The sequence below is a fragment of the Notamacropus eugenii genome, chromosome 3 (assembly GCF_028372415.1).
Source record: "Notamacropus eugenii isolate mMacEug1 chromosome 3, mMacEug1.pri_v2, whole genome shotgun sequence".
NCBI lineage: Eukaryota > Metazoa > Chordata > Mammalia > Diprotodontia > Macropodidae > Notamacropus > Notamacropus eugenii.
In genome coordinates, this window is record NC_092874.1 from 114,097,091 (window position 1) to 114,124,583 (window position 27,493).

The 27,493-nt window shown below is 39.6% G+C and overlaps 1 protein-coding gene across 4 annotated transcripts in view; it reads left to right on the top strand.

Annotated features, from left to right (window-relative positions):
- Window positions 1-382: 382 nt before the first annotated feature.
- Window positions 383-27,493, top strand: part of CNOT4 (CCR4-NOT transcription complex subunit 4) — a 293,416-nt gene continuing 266,305 nt past the window's right edge. For 2 of the 4 annotated variants that reach the window (XR_011976833.1, XM_072652637.1), the window contains exon 1: window positions 504-757. The gene's annotated coding sequence lies outside the window, so the exon portion shown is untranslated. Of the gene's footprint in view, window positions 771-27,493 lie in introns of all 4 variants that reach the window. The other 2 variants (XM_072652636.1, XM_072652640.1) reach the window with 2 other exon arrangements.

Sequence of the window (27,493 nt, forward strand, 5' to 3'; positions counted from 1 at the left end):
CTCCGTGCGCATAAGCCTGGCTCCAGGGGCAACCCTGCTCCGCTGGGACCTGGCATCCTAGACCACCCCTAGCGCTCGATTTTTAATGTTAGCTTCTCGTTCGGTCCTGGCTTTCCCCGTAATGCTCCCATTTTTGGGGGCCAACGAGCGGGGGAGGCTGTCTCTTCTCCCAGTCTTGGCAACTTGCTCCCCGATGCCGCGGGGATCGCTGCATTTCAGCAAACAGAGGGAAAAACCAGAGCAGTAACAAAAAACCACAATCAAACGGCACAGGAGCGCTACACGCCAGCGGGGAGGGTAGGGAAGGGCCAGGGCAGTCAGCAGTTTAGGAAGCCACGTGAGATCTGCCCACCACTCCACCCGCTCTCCCTCCCAAGAAGGAAAAGAAGAGAGGGAGGAGAACTTCAATTCCCGGCTTGCAACTGGACGGTTGCTGCCGAAGCACTACAATTCCCAGCGTGCAGCGAGACGAGTCGGAGACACCTCCTTCTCCTCCCGCGGTTCCCCCCCTCCCCCCTTCCTGGCTGGGTACGTGTGCGCCTGCGCAAGAGAGGCCGGAGCAGTCTTACCCTAATGTAAGATGGTGGCCCGTCCGGCTGTGGAACCCACGGAAAGCCGAGAGTCCCCCTCTCAGCCATAAAGGTCGGACTTGGAGGAGCCATCCAGCCCGGTCCCGACGAGGCCTCCCCCGGCAGCCGCTCAGCAGTCGCTTGCGAGGACGCGCCAGCCCGTGGGCTCGGGAGGAGGAGAAAGCGAGGTGCGGAAGGCGGGTGGGTGTCTGCGGGGCTGGGCTTAGGGGGAGCCGGAGGCTGGCCGGCTACGAGAGCGCGGAGGCTTCACGGGGACTGTGCAGGCCGCACCGCCCCCCCACCCCCCAACACATACCCCACCCCCTGCCTCTTCTTCACCCTCCTCCTCGTCTTCCTCCTCTTCCTCCTCCTCCTCTTCCTCCCCCTTCGGTTCAGCAGCCGCCACCAGGAAAAGGGAGCGAGGCAGCGGCGGCAGCGGCTAGAGGAGGAGGCTGGGACGAGCTGGAACCTCCTTAGAAAGCCTCTTCCACGGGGGAGCCCATGTAGCTCCTCCCTCCCTCCGTCTCCCCTGCTTTCTTTTTGGGACAGAAGACTAGGGGTTGATACTGCACGTTTCCCCAAACTCCCTGTGCCTTGGGTCTCAGCCCTTCCCCGGAGCCCTCGCGCCCCCATCCCTGTAACTAACATCACCTCCACTCTCACTCGTATTGCTTGCTGCACATTAATTCCACGTCCAGGACTGCTATTTGTTATCTGTTCCCCCCCCGCCATCACTTGGGACGTGGACCCCTTACCCCTTCTGACGCCCGGGAGCTGCTGCTGTTAGCCAACACATTGGTACACCTGCCCCGGCGTAACTGCTGCTGCTGAACCATTTACAGCCATTCTAGGACTCCTGTCCTGGCCCATGCTACCCTTTAAGCACTTATTTCATTTTAATCCAGTCCCTTAACTATCTTAAAGCTGCTGTTCGTTCACCTCCCCCACCTCTTTTCTCCATAACCTGGCTGCTCCTGTTCTCCCCCCGCCCCCCATTTCTTTAGTCCAAATCTTTAAATCTTTAGTTCCTGAAGGGAGGGATGCCCCGTGTTTGGCCATGCTTACTGGGACTTTTAGAGAGTAAAAGAACTGGATATTTAAATGATAGTGTAAGCAAGAAATACCACTTTGGGAAATTTTAAGCAGATTGTTCAAATTTTAAATTTAGTAAAACAGTCTTTTCATTTTACTTTCCATGTGTGCATTAACTGCTTCTACCAGTCTCTGACAAATCTTTTCCTTTTAGACTGCTGTCCTATCTAGTGTGCTTCTGATTTGCCTCTCCTGAAGGAGAGGCCACTTGGTATATCCTCAGATTATGTAAATTATTCATAATACCCCAAATAATACAAAAGAAGGTTCACTCTGGCACACACAACCATTGCAAAGCTAAATATAAATGATTTTTGGATTACTACTTTGGATTTTTCCATGCCTCTGTTCCCTTTCATAACTGACAGCTGACTGCGTGACTAGATGTCTGGAAATATGGTTTAATTTGTCACTTATCTAGTTCGTTTAGGATTTGGATGGAAATTTTCTCCGTAGTTAAGATTAGATTTGGTTAGTAGATGTATTTTGGAGGGAATTAATAACAAGTTTTTTCTCTTTTAACTTCCAATATGGCAGTTATCTGAAGAGAATACTTTTTCTTGAAAAATCTAACAGAAGTTTGTTTATTTTGTTTGTTTTTAATCTGACAGTGGGACTAGGTTAAGAGAAATGATAAAACTGTATCCATGCATGGTGCTGGTGTCACTGTCAGTGAAACTGACTTAGTGTAAAGGACAGATAGATTAGAGGGAATGTGGTTACTTCCTGTAAAAGTGCTTTTAGAAAAACAAAAATGGAAAGTAAAAAATAACATAAGGAATTTGCATTTTTGATACATTTGCTATAATCATACAGAATTATCAGAAAAGCATATTAATCTGTGTTGTGGTCTTTTATGTTTAGGCAGTATCCTTAGTGAATGGGTTGGAAAGTATGATGTCCATCAGTTTGTGCATCTTTAACTTTCAAAAGTAGTTCACAAGCAAACACCTAGTAAATTTGGTTCACATCCAGATCTCTGGGTGATACTGGTGTGAATTTAATTTTAAAAGGTGGACCTGGGCAACCTTGTATTCATCACAATATTCCGAGCTCTAGCATTTGTGGCAGATAAATGAAGTCAAAAGTTAGACCAGCTAATCTTTTTCCTTAACTAACTTCTTTTTTCTTTTCAACCCCTCAGGCTTCTAATTTGTTTCCACCCTCTATCATTAAAATACTGATGAAAGTTAATGGAAAAATTATTATATCCTGCAGTTTCCTTGAAATAATGATTAGTTTTGGGGTAAGGTCATGATAGGAAAATTGATCATCAGTATTGGAAGTCAAGCATATTGTTTACATCAGGTTTATTCCTGATAGTGTAATGGAAAGCTTTTCAGTTCATAAATAAATCTTATACACAGACAGATTTAAAAATGTTTGTCATTCAAACTTGACTGAAATGCAGGTAGTTTGTTGTAGGAGAATATTACTTTTACATAGCAATATGTGTGCAGTATTTTGGCCATTTTCATTTTGAAGGCTTTTCCCTTTGATTGCCTATTAAATATATTTGAGAATTCAGTGGTAAATTATTAACTTCCCTCCACTTTATTTTTCTTGCCTATAAATATACAAATTCTTAGTTTTAGCATTCCACATTTAAAGTGAGTTTCTTTTGGATAGCTAAGGACTGTAATATCTCATTTTGTTTGGGAATAGTAAATTGGATTTCTGAAACATTGTCATATAGTTTATTTTCAGGCATTACAACTTCATATTTGTCATGGTTTTATTTGAACAGTTGGGGCATGTTCTGTCAGTGCAGGAATTCTTACTAGTTCTGTCTTTGAGATGAATAGATTATTTCAAGAGAAAGTTACGTGATAAACATAAATAATTTAAAGAAGGGTAGTTAAAAAATGTAGATTTCTGTACTGCCCCTAACTAAAATGTCTAGTTCTGGAGGTTGAGACAAATAGTTTCATAGTGGAACCTATAGGAAAATGAAATTACTTCCTTATCCTTCAGTTTCAGAAGGATGTAAACGAATTTAGAATGTTGTACTTCTGGTAACATGCAAACATTTTTGTGTGAAAGAAATAAATTCACTTAAAAATGAACTACCTGAAAGGGAAAATTTTGATAGGAAAATAATCTTACAAGTCCTTATTGGTGTTGGATAGCTTCTTAGTAATATAGGTAACACAGTTTATTTAAGGCATCTTCCCTACCCTCTTTCTAGCCCCCTCCCTCCCCTCCCATGACAGTTTTAAAAGAGTGAGAAGCATCATTGTGTAATGGATAGAGCATCAGGTAATGGAAAAGAGTCCTGAACTCAGTCAGGAGGCACTCACTGGGTTAGTAACCTTTTGACACTAGTTATATGATCATGAACTTCAAAGATCACTTAAATTTCTCAAGTTCAGCTTCTTCATCTTTAATCTAGTGTGGATACCTCGCATAGTACCTGTCCCACAGAGTTGTGGTGAGGCTCAGATGAGGAAATATAAATAAAGTGGATTCCAGACATATAATACCAGCTGTTTTTATGAATGCAGTTTTATATGACTATGTTTGTTATCCTGATTTAAAGCTCCTGAAACTCATTTTCATCCTTTTAAAAAAGAGACCATTAGGTTAAGGTGTTTGTTTTTTTTTTTTTTCATAAGCCAAAAACTTGACTTCGGATTCCAAATAAGATTCAGTTAGCTGTTTATCAGTAAATAGTGCCTTTTGGACTTTTTGGGAGGAAAGTGACAGGATCCAAATTCAGTGATTAAAGATCAATGAATGTAGGGAATTGGGTTACATGGATATTTCTACTGTTCCTTAAACATTATAACTAAAATGCACTATAATTTGCCCAAAGGATTTCTTCTTCTAGACAAGACTCAAGTGCTTTTTACCACACAGGAAGAACATGTACTGGAAGAAGCTTAGTTAACATTCTAAAATTGTAAAAATTATGAGAGCCCAGTAATGTTTGGAAAAATTTGTGTGCAAATCCCCATTTTGATTTTTATAAGGCTTAGTAATGTGTTTGATTTCTCATCTTCACATAAAAGATTATGATGGTAGAGCTTTATCTTGTTTCATTTTTCTTTTCTTTTAATTTGTAAAAAATGCAAAAAATTTCTGCAAACATGTTACTGTTAAGCATATTGGTTTATACAGAAATTTCATATAGGCTTCTGAAAAGAACTTTGTTCAAAACTTTAAGGCCTTGAATTTTGTTACATGTGTACTTTTAGATGGTTTCTTACAAAATGATGACATGCTGTTAATTTTTGCAAGTGTAGTAGATTGAAACAGATCTTGACATTGCTTTTTTTACAGTGATTTGTCGGGGGAGGGGGGAGAGGTTCAAAATGGAAATCCTAAAGGAAATAAGGTTTAAACACTGTGGTACTGCTTGTAAGAGCTTTTCCTATGGGGAATCATGTATCACAGGTGAATCTTTTTTGCAGCTTAAAAAAAAAAAAGCCCTATTAGTTTACTTGGTAAGAAAACTTGACTTTGGGGCCGGGGATCATATAATACCTTTCAAGCATCAGTTTAGAACTATTTGTGTGGGCAGCTTACTTTTGAAAGTTACTTTATGGTCATTAGGTTGCTATTTTTCCTTTTTTGAAAAAATAAAAATTTGATACCTTGTAGAATTCAAATTCCAAGTGCATTAGATGACTTGTGATGATGGTGTTTTTACATCTTCTGTGTCTCATTGATAAGAGTAAAACCTTGCTTTTTTACAGATATGGTAATAATTTGGAAGCAAATCTTTTCTTTAGTAATGATATTTCTTTTTAAGCTTCCTGAGGGCAAGGATGGATTATTTTTGTCTTTGTATGCTCATTGCATAGCATAGTGCATGGCACATCATTGGGCACTAATAAATGCTTGTTGCTCTTGAGTATTTAGAAAAAGGTGAACTGAAAAAGAAAACAGAATAGTTAAACTTTTCTTGTATTGACCCCTGTATTCAATTTTGAAATTAAAAAAAAAAGCCATTTTCTATTAGGAAAAAGCAGAAGGTAATGATATTAAAATATATACATGTATCTTACCAGAATCAGAAAATGGAAGTGTGTTGGGCTGCTGCTTTTGCCAGAGTAGAAAGTAATTTTTTGAAGAAAGTAGTTATCAAGTTTTGTAAAACAACTATTAACTGAAACATCAAAGGGGTAGAGTATTTTCTTAGCTGCAACTAGTAGACACTCTTTGCCTTTGTGCCAAATATCTGAAATTTAAGAATTTCTTTTACTTCTTGGAATAAAAAGAAGTGCCAGTTTGGGGTATTGTCAATACTGAACATTCATTCTTTGTGCTGTTGAGTGACCTCAGTGGCTTTACAAGGTGAATTTCTGGTCACTGCCTAATTTATCAGTTCCATTTTTTCCTTTCTGCTTTGCTTTCTACCAGTTGAGTTTTGATTTCTTGCAAGTTTGATTATAACAGTAATTGTAGAGCCTGGAATAAATGAAAATGATGAAATGGTCAGTCAGTAAGCTTTTATTAAATGCTTACTGTGTTTTAGATATTGTGCTAAGTGCTGGGGAATCAAAGAAAGGCAAAAGATGGTGTTTGCCCTTGGGAAGCTCACAGTCTAATGAAGGAGACAACAAGCAACAAATATGTACAAACAAGCCAAATAAGCATTAGAATTAAGACGATTGGGGAAGGCATCCTGTACAAGGTGAGATTTTAGCTAGCATTTGAAGGAAGCCAGGGCCACCAGGAGGCCAATTCCAGGCATGGGATGCAGCCAGAGAATGTTCGAGCTGAGAGATGGAGTCTCATTCTTGGAACTTCAAGGAGGCCAGTGTTACTGGGTGACAGAGTACCTGATGTCATGGGACTGTAAGGCATAAAAAAAATTAGAAAGGTAGTTGTGGGAGGCTAGGTTATGAAGGGTTTTGAACATCAAACAGAAGATTTTTGTGTTTGATCCTGGAAGTGATAGGGAGCCATTAGAGTTTATTGAGCAAGGCAGCAAAACATGGTGGAAAGAAATCAGGATTTAGAGTCAGGGGTCTTGGGTTCAAATTTCTGCTCTGTGACTTACTACTGTGTGGCCTTGGGCAAATCATTTAGCTTCTTAAGGCTTCAATTTCTTCCTTTGAAAAGTAGAGAGTTTCACAACCTCATCTTTTAGGTTCCTTCAAAAGCTATAATCCTTTGAAACTACTTTTGGTAGTGACGCTTTTTCCTGCCACCTGTATTTTGATATTTCTGTCTTTAACATAATGCTTTTTTGCTAATTTTTAGCTGAGGTGGGCTTGGGCTACCACATCATGCACTCTGAAGAAAAAAATTCCAGGAAATTTATGCATAAGGGCTAAAGTATTCATTCAGAATGAATATATTTGCAAACTATTTTTGATTTTTGCCCTTGATTGTGAAGTGAAGAAACTTTTTCTGAGACTTGTGATATTGAACTTTCGTTATGCATAAATGACAGATGGAAAAGAGAGAGTGTTGACGGACCTAGTGAGAGTCTCAGTCAGTTGGGTGGATCATTTGTGGAGGATTTACTGGGTGATAATAGATAAGAAGTGCACAGAATAAGAGGGTTGGGGTAGTTGTTCATTTACTTTGTTAGAGAGTAACAACCTGTATTGATGAGATTGGAGATCTATTAAAGTAATATTAACCATCAGAGTCAGTACTTTATTGAGCACCTGTTTTGTTTTGTAAGATGCTGAGGATGTTGCAGAAGTTTTATATAAAATAGCCCATGATCCAGTTGAGAAGATGAAAAAAACAGGAAAATACAAGTTACTCTCTACTATCCTTTTTTAGCACACAGAGTACAGTAGAGGCTCAGAAAGTGGGAGAGTAATGTGGGCTAAGGCTTCCTGGTGAGTGTGGAACTTGAAGAATGGAAAGGATTTAGATATTAAAGACATACCAAGCATGGGGAATTCTAGCATGAGCAAATGCCTATAACTAGGAAGAAGCATGGTGAGAGGCTAGATGATCGTAAGAAACTTGTTCGACTAGAATGGAAAATTGGTTTGGAGGAGTTGTGGAAAACTTTGTGAAGGAAAATAGGGCTAGATCGTAGAGAATTATCACCTCCAATTAAATTCATCATTAAGTCCCCTCTATGTGGAAGGGTATGGGGAGTACAAAGGCAAATATGAAACAGCCAACTTCTACCATCAGAGTATTGGTAATCTACTTGGTTTTGGTGTGGCAAGATGCATGATTAAGATGCAGATATAAATATAAAGTTATTTAAGAGTGAAAGATGCTAAATTGTGAAATCAGGAAGGTTTCATTGAGGAAGTATTTCTTGAGGTAAAGCCTTGAAAGAAGATAAGAAATTTTAGGCTTGGATTTGAATTCATGAAGGTAGGAGATGGAATTTTAAGTTTCTGGAAGGGGTAGTAGTCCAATTCGGGTGGAATTTGGGTTCGTGAAAGGAAATAATATGAAATATTAGATTGGTACCAGATGACAAAGGGCCTTAAGAGCCAGGCAGAGCAGTTTATTATAAAGATCACAGCAAACTATTGAAAGTTTTTGAGCAAGAGAATATGATCAGACCCATGACTTGTGAAGATTATTTTAGCTACTCTTTGGAGGATGGAAATGAGGGATGGAAGACATGGGAAATAAGAAAATCAGTTATGGGCTTTTGCAATAGTCTAGGTGAGGGCTGATGAAGGCCCAAAGTTGGGCAGTGGCTATTTGAGTGAAGAGAGGGTAGTTAGACATGTTGTAGAGGTGAAACTGATAGTACTTGATGGTCTGCTCTGCAGGGTAGGAGGAGGACCAGCCGCAGCATCTGACATTCATGTAGCACTTCAAGGTTTGAAACAGTTTCTCATTTGAACCTCCCACTAACCCTGTGATGTAGGTGCTAGCATTGTCCCAGTTTTCCAGATGAGGAAACTTTGGTTGAGAGCAGTTAAGTGACTTGCCTGGGGTTATATAGTTAGCAAGGATTGAATGTGGAATCTCAAGCTAGGTCTTCCTGACACAAATTCCAGCACTCTATCCCCTATTCTGTATACTCTGAGAAGATAAAAGGCAAGAATCAAGAGTGACTGAAGTTATGAATCTTGATGACTAGACAAATGGTGGCAACCTTTGCAGTAGAGAGTAGTTTGGAGGTGGGCAAAGTTCAAGGGAAGAAAATAATAAGTTTGAAATGCCAAAGGGATAGTCATATGGAAATATCCAGAATTGCCCTTGGTGATGGAATACTGGAGTTAAGATGGGAGATTAGGTTGAGAAATTTGAGAGTTAATTGCAGAGAGACAGTCCGCTGGAGCAGATGAGATCACCCAAGAGATAGGGTTTAGAGTGATTGGAAGAAGGCTGAGGATAGCGACTTGGAGAACACCCACACTTAACTCATATTGTTTTTTTTTTTTTAAGAATGAGGAACATTTGGACATGAGTTATAGAATTAAGTATAGTCAGTATTTAGGGAGACATGTGACTTGAGACTGGGCAGCTTGCTAAGTGGTACAGTGGATAGAGTACCAGGCCTGGAATCAGGAAGACCTGAGTTGAAATGCAGTCTCAGACACTTACTAGCTGTGTGACCCTGGGCAGGTCACTTAACCCTGTTTGCCTCAGTTCCCCATCTGTAAAATGAGAGAAGGAAATGGCAAACCACTACATTATCTCTTTCAAGAAAATCACAAATAGAGTCATGAGGAATCAAACATGACTAAAAAAAAAGACTGAACAATAGCAAGTTGACCTGAGAGGAAAGGAAGAAGCGAGCAGGCAAATTCTGGGAGGAGAAAGTAGGAGTTGTGATTTGATATGACAGACAATAGGGAGCCATGACATATTTTTGAGAAGGAAGAGTCCATGATGACATTAATAAAAAAAAAAAATCTGGTGACCAGCATAAGTGAAGGATTCCCTTATTTGAAGTTCCCTAAATTGTTGTATTTTTTTTTTTTTTGGTGAATGACATAGTGTTGATTGCATCAAACTTGGGAAATAAGTATGATTAATCCATAGTTATTCAGAGTTGGACCTAATTATCCAAACAGGAGAAACAAGTAGATGAAGAATTCCTGTTGTCCAGATTGATATGCTGTTGAGTAAGTAGACAACCAGTAGAAGATATCCATCAGTATATTATCTTGGGGTATAAATGCATAATGAGTTGGACTCAGGATCAGAAAGGAAAAAAGGCAAGATTATCTTTGGGAAACTGAAGTTCTTCAAATAACTTCAGGCTCTGAAACAGAGGTCCATCTTTTTAACAACAATGGTTTCCGCTTAATGTTATATGACTTTGAATCTTGCAATCTCAGCCTTCAAAGCACTGAAATTAAGATCACTAAAACATCAGTGGAGAGGTGCATGGTGGATAGAAACAATCTTCAACATTTGTTTTGGAGTCTTCATTTCTGATTTCTTCAGTGTAGGGAACTCCCATCTTGTAAACTCTTTCCACTGAAGCATACTGGCAACTTTCATATGTGCCAGAAGCAGACTTTAGCCTGGTTCTTCCTGATAGGCAGTGTGGTACAAGGGATGCATTATACCACATCATCCCTTGGGGACTTGCTCTGGAAAAATGGAATAAAGCAAAAGTTGTCAACATGTGGTCTGGGGACCCTTTGGGCTCCCTGGTATCCTTCCAGGGTGTCCTCAAGGTCAAAACTGTTTTCATAATAACATTAAGGTACTGTTAATTCTCATAGAGTAAAAAAGAAAGCTCTTGGGGGATCCTCAGTAATTTCTATTATAAAAGGGTCCTGATACCAGAAGTATTCAGAGCTGCTGGAGTAAAATATGCCATCAGAGAAATTTTTTTGGAGGAAAAAATGATGGCTGTTCTCATAAGAACCTCAAGGTGTAACTGATTGTTCATGTGGTTCATTGGTATCCATACAGTGTCAAAAGAGCTGAATGAAGGTCCCTAGCATGTTAAATGAACCTCCTTTGGTGAACTTATGGGAGGGCATGGCAAGAGTTGTCCAAGATGGGCAGGCATAGATGGGAGGCAATCAACATGATTGAAGAGAGTGCCCTTACTGATGAAATCTCATATCCAAGTGCATAGGATGGGCTGTAGGCATGAGGACAAACTAAGAAATCATTGCCACAGTCCAGATGTCATGTACTAAGCACTGGACTAGGGCAGGGACAATAATGATGAAGATGAAGAGATGAATTTGAGACATTGACTCTCAGACTGCCTGTTTTTGAATGTTGCCACATTTCCTAGCTCTGTTACTTAGCTTCTCAGAGTCTGTTTCCTTTTCTATAAAATAGGAATGTTGTCAGTAGTACTGTGATATAGTATTATCTGTGTTATAGATCTGTAGTACTTTGTAATGGAGGTGATGAGGATCAAGTTGAAATGTATATATAAGGCAGACTTTTAAAATACTGTGTAAAGGTTAGTTACTGGAATTTACTGGTTGATTTGATGTAAGGAATGAAAGAGAAGGCAGAAGTCAAGCCTAGGGGACTGGAGTAATGGGATAGATTCATTTTTGCTAGCAAACTGCTATTTGTTTTCCCAGAGGCAAGTTTTTAGAAAGGAAATGATACATGATTGCTCAATTTACAATCACGAAAACTTCTTGTAGAAAAGATTAATTAGTATTATAAAAATAATTTTAATTTTATTCTTTTGGAGATAGAGGTGTAGAAATTTGAAAGGGAAAGAAACAGCTTTTAATGAAATAGAATATACACCATTCACAAGTTAAGATAAACTTATGGTTCCCTTACTGCTTTACAGTGTGTATTAGTTCCAAAGGAATTAACACTGGGAGATTCAGTATATTTAAACAGCTTATACCTAGCTGCATATTGTGATATTTCCTAATATTTATATTTAAAATTGGCCTGAGTGGAGAAAGAATTCCTGGTGAAGTGTAAGACTCAATCTTAGAGCTCCTCCTCATTGCTTGAAGGCATAAGGTTAGGTCAGCAGGAAGAAGGATGGCAGGGACATGGTGAAATGACAGTTTATTCTTCCATGTAGTTATGCTTTCCAAAGGTGCATGCTTTTGTTGTTTTTTTGTTTTTAAACCTTGAGCATTAACCCATATTAGTTTTGGTAGGATTTTTTGAGCTCAATTTTCTTTGAAGTCAAAAAGGCCTTTTCTTTTGTTTCTTTTGTTGACCCTTTATTAAGTCAACCTTCTACATTTATTGTGTAGTTTCAATATAACATATTTGCTCTGTTACATTAGGAAATTTGTAAAGTGTTTAATTTTGTACTTCTGTTGACTCTGCCTTAAAGCTGAAGAAAAATAAGAATGTTGCTTAAGTTTATTGAAAGTTATATAGTGCAATTCTGTTTAATATGTACATGAATAAAACATGATTTGTATTTTTCTTCTAAATGTTTAGAACATAATTTTATGTTTGGAGGAATTCAGAAGAGGAAGAAGACATGGGTGTGGTTCTTAAAAGCTTTATATTAAATTCACCTTAATTTTCCCTAGCAATTCTCATTTTCTTTTCTAATTTTTTGAAAGTGCTGTAAACAGTATTAGGTAAATAATAATGATTAAAGATATTATGCAATATAACATTTTATGAAAAACATTTTCTCTTACCCTTAGAGTGTTTGCTAAGACCTTCTTGAGCCTTTTGCCATGACATATCTTTATTTTTTGCTTATTTATTCAATTTAGTTATGCGTTCCAGAGTTTTTTGGAGTGGGAAAAAAGCCATCTCATTCTTCTTGCAGAATTGTTTTAAAAGTGTTTCCAACATTCTAGCTTTGGTTAAAAAGACTGGATCCACATTTTTTGTGTGTGATAATTATTGATGGAGGGTAGCCCTGAAATAAACTTAGGATTTCATGATATTTTATACTGCTTCTTGCACCATTCCTTATAGAAATAGATTTCACCAATTCTTAGTTATTGTTGTTAGACGTGAGAAAAAATGAATAATCTTTAAGCAAAGGAGGGCCTCTATATTTGAGGATTTTAGCATGCTTTGGAATAAATTGTGCCTCTTGTGCCAAACCAAGCTTTCCCCCTAAGGCTTGATTTTTTTTATTGTTTTGCAAGCAGCATTATTCCTCACTGAGGCAAAAATGGAAGTGGGGAATGATGGAATGTCTCTTCTCTCCCTCCCCCCCCCCCCAGTACTATATATTTCAGGATTCTTTATGATCAGCTAATTAAAAATAAATAGGTAATCCACACGTATTCGGAGACTTAAAGATTCACCTGGGTTAATCAGTTTTTTTAAATTGAAAAGTCATTTCCTCCCCTCATTCTGCTCCTTGCCTTCCCTTCATTGGAACCAATTTCTTTCATATCATAGTCTGAATTACTTAAATCAGACAGTTATGGATCTTGAGAGCTGGAAGGGGACAATGGAAGTCGTTTAGGTCAATCTTATTCTGTGGATGAGGAAACTGAGCTCCATATTAGAGGTTGGGTGACCTGACCAATGGTATACAGTTGTGTCAGAGTTAAAATTTGAAATCTGGGCCTTTGGATTCCATCACATCAACACCTATCAGAAATTTGCAGCATAGGAAGAAAGGAGTCACTTTTGGAGCAGGAGGGCAGGCCTTAGGTGGATTAGAGGCCTGACAGAAGACAGTGTGACATTATTGTGGGGAGAGGAGTTCCAAAGGTGGTAGGATTGTGCCAAAGGAAAGCTTTGCATGCTTTACAATTTCCTGAGAGCCCCTGATGGCAGCTGCTGTGTCACTGAAAATCTTTCTTTCTGATTTTTGGCATATGTGTCTTAATGAGCATTCAGTGGAAAAGACTAATTTAAAAGACTTTACGTGGTTAAACATAAAATTTTCAGTGGCTGGATTTTCATCTCAAGCCTTGTGAATTCTGGCTACATTTGTTACTACCCCTACTTAGAACATACATTTAAAATGACCAAAGAACATCTTAAGATGTTTTGGCTTAGGAAATTGGGAAAGTTTGGGAAGGCTGCCAACCATTTCCTCTAAAGAAGTTATTTCTCTAGTCCATCCTCTCAGTTTAACCTATTTCCTCTCCAGTTAATCTCTATCTCTAGTTATATCTGTTGCACATAGTATGGTGAAGAGGAAAGAGTATTGGATTCAGAGTTACAAGACCTGAATTTAAATTACGTTACTGTCATTTAGTCTAAGTCCCTCACAGCTCAAGCCCTCATGAGGGTCTTGGACGAGATTACTCCGTGATTTAGGCCACTTAACCTCTCACCTAATCTTCTTATCTACAAAATAGGGATAATTACAGTTGTATTACATACCCTACAAGTGGTTGTGAGGAAAGAACTTTGCAAACCTTAAACTCAATGTAGGTTGAGTTATGATGTACCTCTAGCCTTTTCCCCTGCTTTTTTATTATTGATAGAGTATTTGAAGATTTCTCTATGAGGGCTTTTCTAGATGCTGATCTTCCACAACTCCTCAGACAGTGTTATACTTGGTCAACTTTCTTGTTCAGTTATATAGAGTGAAAATTATATATTAATGTGGAGTGGAACTCATTAGTTTGCTTATTGGCAAATTCTTCAAGGAAAGTTTTATTGTTCAGTCGTTTCTGCCTCTTTGTGACTCCATTTGGGGGTTTTCTTAGCAAAGATACTGGGAGTGGTTTGCCATTTCTTTCTCCAGCTCATTTTATAGATGAAGAAACTAAGTGACTTAACTGGGATCACATAGCTGATAAGTGTCTGAGGTCAGATCTGAGGAATTCAGGTCTTCCTGACTCCAGGCCTGGCACCCTATCCACTGTACAGCCTACTTGCCCTTCAATAGAAGTTGCCAGATGCAGCTAGGGAGTGGAGAGACATTTTAATGGGTTGATTGAATTTGGCAGAGGGGAGAGGAAGGCTAAATGTACTAACTACTCTGGGAGTTTCTCAACTACTCTTGCAGTGAGGAGTAAGGTATGGTTAAATCAGTTGGGTTTGGAGGTGGTTGACCTTATATTTAATTGTTAAAGTTACAAAACTACTAATTTGTTAGAAGTAATAGCAGAATGTGAAAATAAGTTTATATTTTAACTTTGTGTAATCAGAATTTCCTTAACTATGTTATCATTAGCACTGAGTCTGTCAGACATTTTTCTTAGAACTTTTAGCATTCAGCAAATATATTAGGTACCTACTATGTACTGAGTAATGTGCTAGGTTCTGGGGTCATAGAGCCACAACTTTAGAGTTAGAAGGGTTGTTAAAGGTCATTTTAGTTCAACTCCCTCATTTTATGAGTGAGGAAACTCAGGCCTGGAGATGTTAAATGATCTGTTTAAGATCATAAAATGGTACATCAGGGATTCAGACCCAGATCTTCTGATGCTTTCTGCAAAGAAATAGACCTTGCCTTCATGGAGTTCACAATTTAACAAGAGGATGAAACAGACACATGACTATAATAGAATGGGAAGGGCAGTAGAGTCAGAGTCAGGATCTGGGTTCAAATTCTAGCATTATTTGCTGTCTTTCTGACCTTGGACAAATCATTTCACCTCTCTGGGTCCAAGTCAACGAATTTTTAAAAACAATGAGGTTGAATTCTTTCTGATCTAGATACATCCTTGTATCTAGAAAATTGTTTGCAAAACAAAGTGCTATGTGAGAGATGAGGAGAAAAGTTCTTTTGAAGAAGGTTGTTTTTTTTTTTTCCCATTGAGAGGTTTCTTAGGAGGAGGTGTCATTTAATGTATGGGCAGGAAGTCAGGAGGTAAAGAGAGTATATCAATTAGTTGACTAGCATTTTGGATGAACTTTAATAGCCAGCAGGTGAAGTTGAACTCTATTTAGGAGACAATGAGGAACCCTTAACATTTTTTCACAGGAGAAGTGGCCTAATTTTAAAGCATGAGAAAGATGATTTTTGGTAACTTGGAAGTAGGGAGAGAGTTGAGGTGGGAAAAAGGGGAGTGATGGTCAGAAAAGGATTAAAAGATGTACAATCAAAGGAGTATAACTAATGATTAATGAGGAACTGGTGGTGTATTCATTTATTCAGTAAACATGTGTTAAGCCTCAGTGGAGATACAAAGGCAAAAAACCCCAAACTGTCCCTATTCTCAAGGAATTTATGTTTAATTTGTTGAGTATTGGGAAAATTAACATGAAAATATAAATTCAAAGTAATTTCTGGGGATGAGGGCACACTGGCAAGGGGGAATCAGGATCAGTTTTGGGTAGAAGGAGGGGGCAGTTGAGCCGAGTCTTTAAGGAAATTAGAGTGAGGAAAGTTTGCATTCTAGGCATATATGACAGCCTATATAAAGACACAGAGAAAGCAGATATGAAAGAGCAAGTGGGACAGTTTGGCTGCAAAATTTTGTGTGTGTGTGTAGAATTATAATATGAAGAAACCTTCAAAAGATAGGCTATAGCACTATTGTGAAAGCTTGCTCTTTATCCTAAAGACATTTAGGAGACATTGGGGCCAGGGAGTGACATTGTCAGATTTAGGAAGATCATTTTAGCCATTAGGTGGAAGAGTCTGGAATGCAGAGGGGAGAGATTGAAGTTAGAGGAGGCTTTTGTATTCTAGATGAAAGGTAATGAGGACCTGAACTAGAGAGTGGTGACTTTGTAAGAGGAGGTAGAAGACTTGGTAACTGATTGGCTATGGGGGCTGAAGGAATGTAAAGAATCAAGCAAAGATGAGACCTGGGTGACAGGAAGAATCTGCAACAGATATATAGAGTTTAGGAAAAGGGGAGAATTTGAGGAAAAGAAAATGAATTTTGTATTGGTTTTATTAAGGTTGAGATGCATCTTGGACATTTAGTTGGGAATATCCAATAGGCAGTTGGATATTTAGGCTTGTAACTCGAGAGAGACTGTATAGATTTGATTCATCTGCCTAGGGGATGAGATGTGATGATATCATCAAAAGAATGTAGCAGAGGTTCCCAAGCTTATTTTTTTCACCACCCCCTTTTTGAAAAAAAATTCTCAGTACCCCCCTGGAAATTACTTTCTTTAACTTAAGTTTTTTTCTTGATATTTGTGTTATTTCAAAAAAAAAAATATATATATATATTTAAATAATGCATCTTAAATTTAATAACTTACTATAAGTTTATGGAGTTTTTCCTGCATTAAAATTTTGATGATGCAATACTGTACCATATAACCATATAGTGTTGTATTGTAAATAAGTCATTATATGCACATATTCCTGTCGCTGAATGCTGGACTTACAACAGTGCACTGTACATTTGCTAGTCAACACTTGCTTGTTAACACTTGTTAGCGGACTTGACTCCTGATCAGTTATAACTGGCATTTTTTGTGTTTATTTGGAAAATAATGTAATCACTGCAACTTTAACTCTGTTACATAACAGATGAAACATGTACAAACGATTTTTCAATATTTTCTTATCTTCCTTATGCTTACATTACCCCCTTGTTTTTAATCAGTGCCCTCCAATTGCACTCGAGGTCACTACCATTCCCCTCCCCATTGTACTAGTGCCCCTCAGGGGATGGTATTGTTCACTTTGGGGACCTGTGGTAGAGAAAGGAGGGAAAAAGGATGCAGAACTTTTGTATTTACCCCACATGTAGAGGGAAAGGGCAAAGATAATGATCCAGTAAGGGAGAGACTTGAGAAGGATTTGGAGACTGGTAAGAGTCTTTACTTTGAGTAGCCATGTTGGAAATCTGGTAAGTTGAGAGAATTCAGGAGGAGAGGAGATGGTTAATGCCACAAAGATGCCAAGAACTTTAAGGATTGTGAAGAAGTCATCAGATTTGGCAATTAAAAAATCATTGGTACCTTTGGGGAGAATAGTGTCAGTTGTGAGGATTGGAAGCCAAGACTGCAAGGGGTAAAGAGAGAAAAGGAATTAGAGGCAAACATGCAGACAACTTTTTCTAACAGTTTAATTGTAAAAGGTAAGTTACCCTCCCTTCCCCCCATATGTGTGTGTGTATGTATTTATTATATCCACACACGTATTTATACATGTGTATATATGCATGTGCATATTCATATATGTATGTATATACATGTGTATATATACATTACATATAAAAATTTTACTTATGCATATAAATTAGGTATGTCTTAAACTCATGTATATGTGTGTGTACACACACACATATGTGTATATATATGAATTATACTTGTGTATAAATTCGGTATGTCTTTAACAGAACTCATCTTTCCCCTTAAACAACCTAATCTCTTACCTTCCCTATTACTGTTGAGGGCAATACCATCCTCTTAGTTCCTCAGGCTTGAAACCTGGGAGTCATCTGGATTCCTCACCATCTCTCACTCCCTGTATCTAATCCTGTTGCCAAGGCTTGTTGATTTCACCTTTGCAACATCTCTCAAATAGGCCTCTTTCTCTCTTCTGACACTGTTACCACTCTTGTGTAGTTCCCCTCATCACCTCATGCCTTGATTATTGTAATAGCCTGCTGGTGGGTCCACCTCAAGTCTCTCCCCACTCCAGTCCCTTCTCCATTGAGTCACCAAAGTGATTTTCCTACAATACCGATCTGATCATGTCGTACCCCCTACTCAGTAAACTTTAGTGGTTTCCTATGGCCACCAAGAGAAAATGCATAATGTTGTTTGGCATTTAATCACCTAGCCCCCTCTTACCTTTCCAGACTTTTTAGACCTTATTCTCCCACACATATTCTCGATTCAGTGACACTGGCTTCCTGGCTGTTCCATGGACAAGACACACCATCTCTTGGCCTCAGGCATTTTCTTTGTCCCTCATGCCTGAAATGCTCTCCCTCTTCTGTCCTGACTACTGATCTCCCAGGTGGCCTTTAAGTCCCAGCTGGAAGTCCTACCTTCTATAGGAAGCCTTCCCTAAACCCCTCTTAATTACAGTTCTTTCCATGTTTTAGTTATTTCATATTTTTCTTGTATATCTCTTGCTTTTCTTTATTTGTTTGCATGTTGTCTCCCCCATTAGATCATAAACTCCATGAAGGCAGGGACTGTTTTTTGCTTCTTTTTACATCCCCAGTGCTTAGCATACTGTCTGCCACAGAGTTGTATTATATATGTACACACATGCAATAGCATAAGGGGGTGGTAGGATCAAGAAAGATATTATTTTCAAAGGAGGGAGAGAGTTTATAGACTGTCAGGAAGAAAGCATTAGATAAGAGGAAGGAAAAGGGTGCTTGCAGGGGCATGACACCTGAGGAGATGAAGGGATGGAGTCAAGGGCATAAATAATGGGGTTGATCATGTTGAGGAATCGGGTCTCCTTTTCCATCAGAGATTGGAGCAGACAAGTAGAGAACAGGGAATGAGGAAGAATTTTGAGGTATTGGTTGGTTGTTGTCCTTCATTCTCAAAGAGGACCACAATAACATCACCATGATAAAGTGAAATTTCAGTGTGTCCGACTGTGGCTGATCAGACCAATATGAGCTCGGAATACTCTACCACAGGCTGGGCACAGGTAGTCCATATGAATTTTTGAGGTGGATACTCCATATTTGTGCATCCTATGTTGACTTTTTGCTGTCTCAATTCTGCTTTGCTCATAGAGCACAGCACCCTTTCTGATGTGGGCACGCCATGCTTAGCAGTCCTGTGCCAGAGTCTCCCATGTTGCATAGTCAAATCCAAAGTTCTTTTTTTTTAGTAATATAATCATATATTTGTGTTATTAACTGCTTAAAAAGATATATCCACTGATTTTTTAACAAGATAGTGGTGGTTTTTTCTTTAAATCCTGTTATATGACTTCCTTTTTTTAAATTTTATTTTTCATTTTTAATACAGTTTATAACAGATAAAATAATTCAAACTTTTTAAAGCATTTACAATATGGACCACAAAAGAATTTTTTTTTTTTAACATAAACCAACTGAGACACAAATAATATTTATGTTGCTAACTTCACAAGCTCTTGACCTAATTGTCTCCACAGTATTACTAAGAATTAAAGGCTGCTAACTTATTGTTGTTGGTCTAAAGTTTTATGCCTAATAGCTTAATTTTAGACTTAACCTCGGATGTTCCCCTACCAATAATCTATAATTTAATAGATCTGATACAAATCCAAAGTTCTTGAGAGAGACCCTCACCATGTGATCGTGTGGCCCATGTGGGTTGTCCACAAAATAGTCTTTTTGGCAAGCATACATTTTGCATTCGAACACTGTGGCCAGCCCATCAGAGTAGCACTCTCTGAAGCATAGTTTGAATGCTTGGCAGTCCAGCTTGAGCAAGGACCTCAGTATCTGGTACCTTATTCTGCCAGGTGATCCTCAGAATCTTCCTAAGACAGTTCAAATGGAAGCGATTCAATTTTCTGGCATGGCACTGGTGGACTGTCCATGTTTCACAGGCATACAACAATGAGGTCAGCACAGTGGCTCTGCAGACCTTCAGTTTGGTGGGCAGTTTAATACCTCTTCTCTCCCAGCTTTTCTTTAGAGTCTCCCAAACATTGAGCTAGCTCTGGCAATGAGTGAGTCAACCTCATTGTCAATGTGTACATCCCTGGAAAGTACACTACCAAGGTAAGTGAAGTTACCCACAGCATTCAAAACTTCTCCATTTGTTGTAACCTATGGTTCCATGTATAGATGGTGTGGTGGTGCCTGATGGAGCACCTGTGTTTTCTTGGTATTAATTATTAGGCCAAAATTAGCACAGGCAGCAGACAATTGATCCATACTTTGTTGCATCTCACCTTCAGAGGCTGCACTGAATCCACAATCATCTGTAAACAGAAAATCATGCACCAACACTCCCTCCACTTTGGTCTTGGCTTGTAGCCTTTTCAAATTGAAGAACTTACCATCAGTCTAGTAGTTGATCTTGATGCTATGTTCATCCTCATTGAAAGCATTTGACAACATGGCTGAAAACATACTAATGGGAGCAAGCACACAGCCCTGTTTCACTCCATTGGTGATTGGGAAAGCATGAGAGCATTGTCCACTATCCAGAACCCTGGCAAACATGCCATCCTGAAATTGACATACAATACTGATGAACTTCTCTGGGCAACCAAATTTTGACATAATTTTCCATAAGCCCTCATGACTAACAGTGTCAAAGGCCTTGGTCAGATCTACAAATATTGTGTACAGACCTCTGTTCTGCTCCTGGCATTTCTCCTGGAGGTGTCGGACAGCAGACATCATATCAATTGTTCCTCAGCCCTTTCTGAAGCCACACTGGCTCTCAGGTATCTTCCAGGTGAAGGATCAGCCTATTAAGAAGAACTCTAGCAAGAATCCTGCCAGCAATGACTAAGAGAGAGATCCCCCTGTGATTGTCGCAGGACAAGCTATTCCCTTTACCCTTATAGAGATGGACAGTGGAGGCATCCTTGAACTCCTGGGGGATAACCTCCTCTTGCCATATAACCTGGAGAATTTCAGTCAGCTATTGTGTGAGTAATGGTTCTCTTAGCTTGTAAATCTCAGCTGGAGTAGAATCAGCATCAGGTGCTTTGCCACATGAAAGGAGCCCAGTGGCCCTCAAAACCTCTCCTTCAGTTGCAAGTTCAGCTAAGTAGGGATTGACTTCAACCTTAGGTAAACTTTACGTCAGTGCCCTCAGCATTGATTGATGATGGTCTGTTGAGAGCACTATGGAAATATTCAGCTCATCTCTCTAGGATCATGTCCTTTTCACTAATCAATGTGACTCCATCAGTTGTTGTGATGCACCATAGGTTTTTGGTCCATAAATAGCTTTCAGGAGATCATAAAAGTGCTTTGGATTGTTACTGTCAGCATAAAACTGAATTTCATGTGCCTTCTTACTGAGCCAGAAATCCTGCATCTCTCTAAGCTTTGCTTGTACTTTGCTTTTAAAAGAAATAAATGCTGCCTTCTTAGAGGTGGATGAACTATCCTGTTGGTATATTCTGTGGAGTTCCCGTTTTTCATTTAGCAGCTTCTAAATTTCCCCATCATTTTCATCAAACCAGTCTCAGTGGTTGTGAGTGTTCTGACCCAGATCAGCAAATGCAGTGCTGTACACCAAATCTCTGAAAGCTGCCCACTGCTTTTCTGCTCCACTGTTGCTAAATGTGTGTTGGCTTAACTTTCCCTCCAAGTTAGCAACACACTGTTCATGCTCAGAGAAGAGCTCTAATTTGTTGACATTAATTCTTCTGGTAGTCATTTTACTTGGGGGCAGCACTTTTGATGAATGCAAATATTTAGCTTGGAAAAGATCAGTCCAGCACTCTGCACCATACATTGCCTTTGTCACTCTCACATCTTGTCTGTTTCTTCTCCTTACAATCATATATTAGATGCCAGTGTTTACTGTGAGGGTGCACCCATGAAGTTTTATTGCATTTAGGTAAACAGAAAACAGTGTTGGTGATGAGAAGGTCATGCGATGCGCAAGTCTTCAGTAGTAAATGACCATTGCTATTGTGGTTTCCAACTCCATTCCTCCCTAGAACTCCCTGCCAAGTCTGGTAGTCTGAGCCTACTCTAGCATTAAAGTCACCCAGAATTATAAACTTGTCTTCTTTTGGCACATTGATAATAAGGTTCTCTAGGTCTTCATAAAATTTTTCTTTGACTTCATCAGGGTTCATCATGGTGAGAGCATAGGCACTGATGATGGTGGCATGGCGTTTTCCTGTGAGTGGCAATCACATTGTCATGAGCCTGTCATTCAGTCCTTTTGGCAGGCATGCCAGCTTGTTGATTAGATTAGTTTTGATTGCAAAACCCATGCCAGCTTCACGGCATTCCCGTTCGCTGCTCCCACTCCACAAAAATGTGTATCTAGCTCCAACTTCTGCTGACCTTCATTTGTCAACCTTGTTTCACTCAAGGCTGCTATTTGGATGCGATACCTATTGATTTCTCTTGCAACAAGAGCAGTTCGTCTTTCAGGTCTACTGGATTTTGTGTTGTCTGTTAGTGTACACATGTTCCATGTACCGATGGTGAGTGGAATTATCTTTGAAGATGTTTTTGTACGTTTTGACCATTTTTTGTGTTTCAGTGGCATAGTGAGATTTCCTGCTTGCCATGGTAATCAGGTCAGGGTTGGGTAAGCAGATGGTGTTTAGGACACCTTTTCCAGCCCCCTTCCTCACATCAGGAGGTGAGCAGTGCGATGCTTAAAAGGCTGCTCAGACAGCCTGGGAGCTCAGACATGAGTCCCACTGCTGCTTCCAGTGAGAAATGACCCTATGGCCTGGGCTGCCTATGTGCAAGGTTGTGACTACAGCTCCCAGTGTATCCACACCTGCTATTTCATCACTTGCCTGTTGCCACAGGACTTTGAGGCATAATAGTAAAACAGTGTGGGTAATGTCTTGATTCATGTGTAAATTGGATTTAAGTGAGGCAGAGTTGCATGAAGTTGTCAGCCTCATTCTCTCCTCTGAAGTCATCGCAGTCCAGTGTCAGGACAGAGTCAAGATGGCTAGAGATGGCTCAAGATGCAGTGGATGACCTTGGCATCTTTGGTGTCTAACCAAGCTCTAAGCGCTCCATGTGGCCTGCTTCAGTTGCCTTCATGATCGTTGGAACAAATTGTTCTCATCTGCCTATTCCACCAGATGAAGTCTTCATATGCTTGGGGTAGACACTCCCCTAGTTTATCAATGAGTTTGAGAACTCTTGGTTACCCTCAACCTGGTTTGGACCATCTGCCAAAACAGTTTACCGGGGTGTGGCTGCTGCTCATGCTGCAGCTTCTTGGAACCACAAGTGAGAGTTGGGTGGAACAGGTAGACATCAAAGGTGGAAAGAGCCTCAAAAAGGGCTTGGCAGCCATCACACCAAAGGTACTGGTCCTTCCTGAACACATAGGAATTGAGAGATAATTATGATCAAGTGGCCTTTTTTCTCAATAAAGTATAAAATTAAAACTCTGCTTAGAAAAGAGGAGAAAGATGGTAGTGGTATGTGAGGCTGAAGAAGAAAACAAAAGTTGGAAACAACTCCTGTGATCAGTGAGATAGTCATTAGGGAAAAGTAAAAGGACTGTCTTGTTCCATTGAGGACCGGGTTCTTATCTTAACTGAAGTGGAAAATGACAGGTGGAAGAGATACAAGTTTTCCATTCTTAAACAGGATGTTGCTTGGCCTGTTAAACGTTGTTTGGTTGCAATTAACTGTAGCTCTTTTTTAGTTTGCATACCCATAATACTGTTATTCATTCAACTAAGTATTTATTAAATACCTACTATGTGCAAAGAACTATACTAGCATTACAGATTAGTAAAAGTCAGCAATCCCTACTTGGAAGAATCTTAAATTCTTTTGGGGGAGACATGAACATATGAGTATATACTGAATAAAGTTTTGTCTAAGTATTAGATAGTTACATATGAGATAGGAAGGGCACCAGCAGTTAAGATTAGGAAAACATATCCTGTAAGAGTTGGTACTTGAACTGTCTACTGATCAAGAGGTGTTCTATGAGGTGGAGCTGAGGAGTGCCTTCTACGTATGGAGTAGGGCTAGAGTAAAGGTACAGAGATCAGAGATAAAGTACCATGTATGAGAAATAAAGAAGCCAGTTTGGCTGTTACCATGTAGGAAGAATAGAGAGAAGACCAATTTGGTTATTTGATAAAGTTTTGGAAGAGGAGTAATGTTTGATGTGGCTGAAGGGGGATAAATTGGTGCCAGGTTGTGAGATATTTAAAAGCCGAAGGAGTTTAATTTGGTCCTGGAAGCAAAAGGGAGCCACTAGATGGGTAATATCGAAAAGGAAAATCACTTTAAGAAAATTTTTTTTAAATAACTAAAAAAAATACGTTTTTTAAATAAGAAAGTCTTTCTTTCTCTGCTTCTTATCAAAAAACCTGCGTGCATAATGAAGCAAAACAGATTTCCACATTGGCTGTGTCCATAGATATATTGCCTTATTCTTCATTCCTGAGTTTTTTACCTTTCTATTAGGAGGTGTGTAGGTCATCTGGAAACCTGCTTGGTAGTCCATTGATTTTTTATTTTTTCTCCTGTTTTTCAGGTCAGTTTTTGCTATCTTATATTTTCTTCTATTTTTAAAAGCATTTGTCTTTGTTTTAGTATTTCTTATTATTTCATGGAGTCACTGGCTTCAATTTAGTTTATTCTGATTATCAAGGAGTTTGTTGACTTGAGCGAAGTTTTGTACCTCTTGTGCAAAGGTGTTCCCTTTCCAGTTCTTTCTTCCATATATCTCATTTCTTATTTAGATGTTTCTTTTAACACTCTTATTTCATGATTAAAAACATGTAGAGGGGGGTGGAGCCAAGATGGTGGAGTAGAAAGACAAAAAAAAAATGGAGGCTCTCCCCACACAGCCCATAAAATACCTGTAGAGAGGGACTCTCAACAAATTTTGGAGCAGCAGAAGTGGAGAACAACAGAGTGGAGATTTCCAGCCCAGAGTGACCTGAAAGGCCCACGGGAAAGGTTGGTTGCACCAGATGTGGAGCCTAGCGCGGAGCCCAGCCCAGCCTTGGCTGTGTAGTGTGGCACTACAGGACTCTGGGAGGAGGACACCTCGGGGGCGGAATCTCCAGTTGCAGCAGCAGGTCCTCAAATCCTTCAACCCACAGGTGCCAAAGGTCGGTAACGGGGTCTTTTCAGTTGGTCAGGAAGGGAGAAGGGCCTTCCCATAGCTCTGGCCTCAGGCAGCAGCGTGCAGAGGCCACATTGGGCAGGTGGCAGTAGATCTCAAGGCAGTCCCTGCAGTAGCCGGAGACCATTGCTGGATCATAAAAACTCCTGGGGGCACTGAGGGAGCTGGTCTTTGTCTCGCACTGAATGGTGGCCCTGCCCCCACAGTTTGACTGAATTCCCCGCCCCCCGCCAGTGCTAGCTTGGTGGAACTGGAGGTCAGGTGCCTGTGGAGAGGAAGCTCTGCTAAGGTTTTGGGCACAAAAATCCCTTTCTACGCCCAGACCAGTACACGCTTGATTGTGCCACCTTGGAGGAACTGATATCTTACAGGTCCCCAGAGTATACCCTAGTCTTGACAAAAGGACCCAAAAGCCATTTGGGAAAATGCCCAAAAAAGGGAAAAAAAATAAGACCATAGAAGGTTACTTTCTTGGTGAATAGATATCTCCTCCCATACTTTCGGATGAGGAAGAACAATGCTTACCATCAGGGAAAGACATAAAAGTCAAGGCTTCTGTATCCCAAACATCCAAAATAAATATTTAGTGATCTCAGACCATGGAAGAGCTCAAAAAGGATTTTGAAAATCAAGGAAGAGAGGTGGAGGAAAAACTGGGAAGAGAAATGAGAGAGATGCAAGAAAAGCATGAAAAGCGGGTCAACACCTTGCTAAAGGAGACCCCAAAAATGCTGAAGAAAATAACAGCTTTAAAAATAGGCTAACTCAATTGGCAAAAGAGGTTCAAAAAGCCAATGAGGAGAAGAATGCTTTCAAAAGCAGAATTAGCCAGATGGAAAAGGAGGTTCAAAAGCTCACTGAAGAAAATAGTTCTTTCAAAATTAGAATGGAACAGATGGAGGCTAATGACTTTATGAGAAACCAAGAAATCACAAAACAAAACCAAAAGAATGAAAAAATGGAAGATAATGTGAAATATCTCGTTGGAAAAGCAACTGACCTGGAAAATAGATCCAGGAGAGACAATTTAAAAATTATGGGACTATCTGAAAGCCATGATCAAAAAAAAGAGCCTAGATATCATCTTTCATGAAATTATCAAGGAAAACTGCCCTGATATTCTGGAACCAGGGGGCAAAATAAATATTGAAGGAATCCACAGAACACCGCCTGAAAGAGATCCAAAAAGAGAAACTCCTAGGAACATTGTGGCCAAATTCTAGAGTTCGCAAGTCAAGGAGAAAATATTTCAAGCAGCTAGAAAGAAACAATTCAAGTATTGTAGAAATACAATCAGGCTAACACAAGATCTAGCAGCTTCTACATTAAGGGATAGAAGGCCGTGGAATATGATATTTCAGAGGTCAAAGGAACTAGGACTAAAACCAAGAATCACCTACCCAGCAAAACTGAGTATAATACTTCAGGGGAAAAATTGGTCTTTCAATGAAATAGAGGACTTTCAAGAATTCTTGATGAAAAGACCAGAGCTGAAAAGAAAATTTGACTTTCAAACACAAGAATGAAGAGAAGCATGAAAAGGTAAACAGCAAAGAGAGGTCATAAGGGACTTACTAAAGTTGAACTGTTTACATTCCTACATGGAAAGACAATATTTGTAACTCTTGAAACTTTTTTCAGTATCTGAGTAGTTGGTAGGATTACACACACACACACACACACACAGCACAGGGTGAATTGAATAAGATGGGATCATATCTTAAAAAAATGAAATTAAGCGATGAGAGAGAAATATATTGGGAAGAGAAAAGGAGAAATGGAATGGGACAAATTATCTCTCAGAAAAGAGGCAAGTAAAAGACTTTTCAGTGGAGGGAAAAAGACGGGAGGTGAGAGAAAAAACATGAAGCTTACTCTCATCACATTCGACTAAAGGAAGGAATAAAATGCACACTCATTTTGATATGAAAACCTATCTTACAATACAGGAAAGTGGGGGAGAAGGGGATCAGCAGGGTGAGGGGGATCATAGAAGGGAGGGCAGTGCGAGGAGGGAGCAATTTGAAGTCAACACTCTTGGGGAGGGACAGGATCAAAAGAGAGAACAGAAGCATTGGGGGGCAGGATAGGATGGAGGGAATTATAGTTAGTCTTACACAACACGACTATGGAAGTCATTTGCAAAACTACACAGATATGGCCTATATTGAATTGCCTGCCCTCCCAAAGGGAATGAGTGGGGAGGGAGGGATAGGGAGAAGTTGGAACTCAAAGTTTTAGGAACAACTGTTGAGTATTGTTCTTGCAACTAGGAAATAGAAATACAGATAATGGGGTATAGAAAGTTTTCTTGCCCTACAGGACAAAAGAGAAGATGGGGATAAGGGAAGGGAGGGATGTTAGAAGAAAGGGCAGATTGGTGATAGGGGCAGTTAGAATGC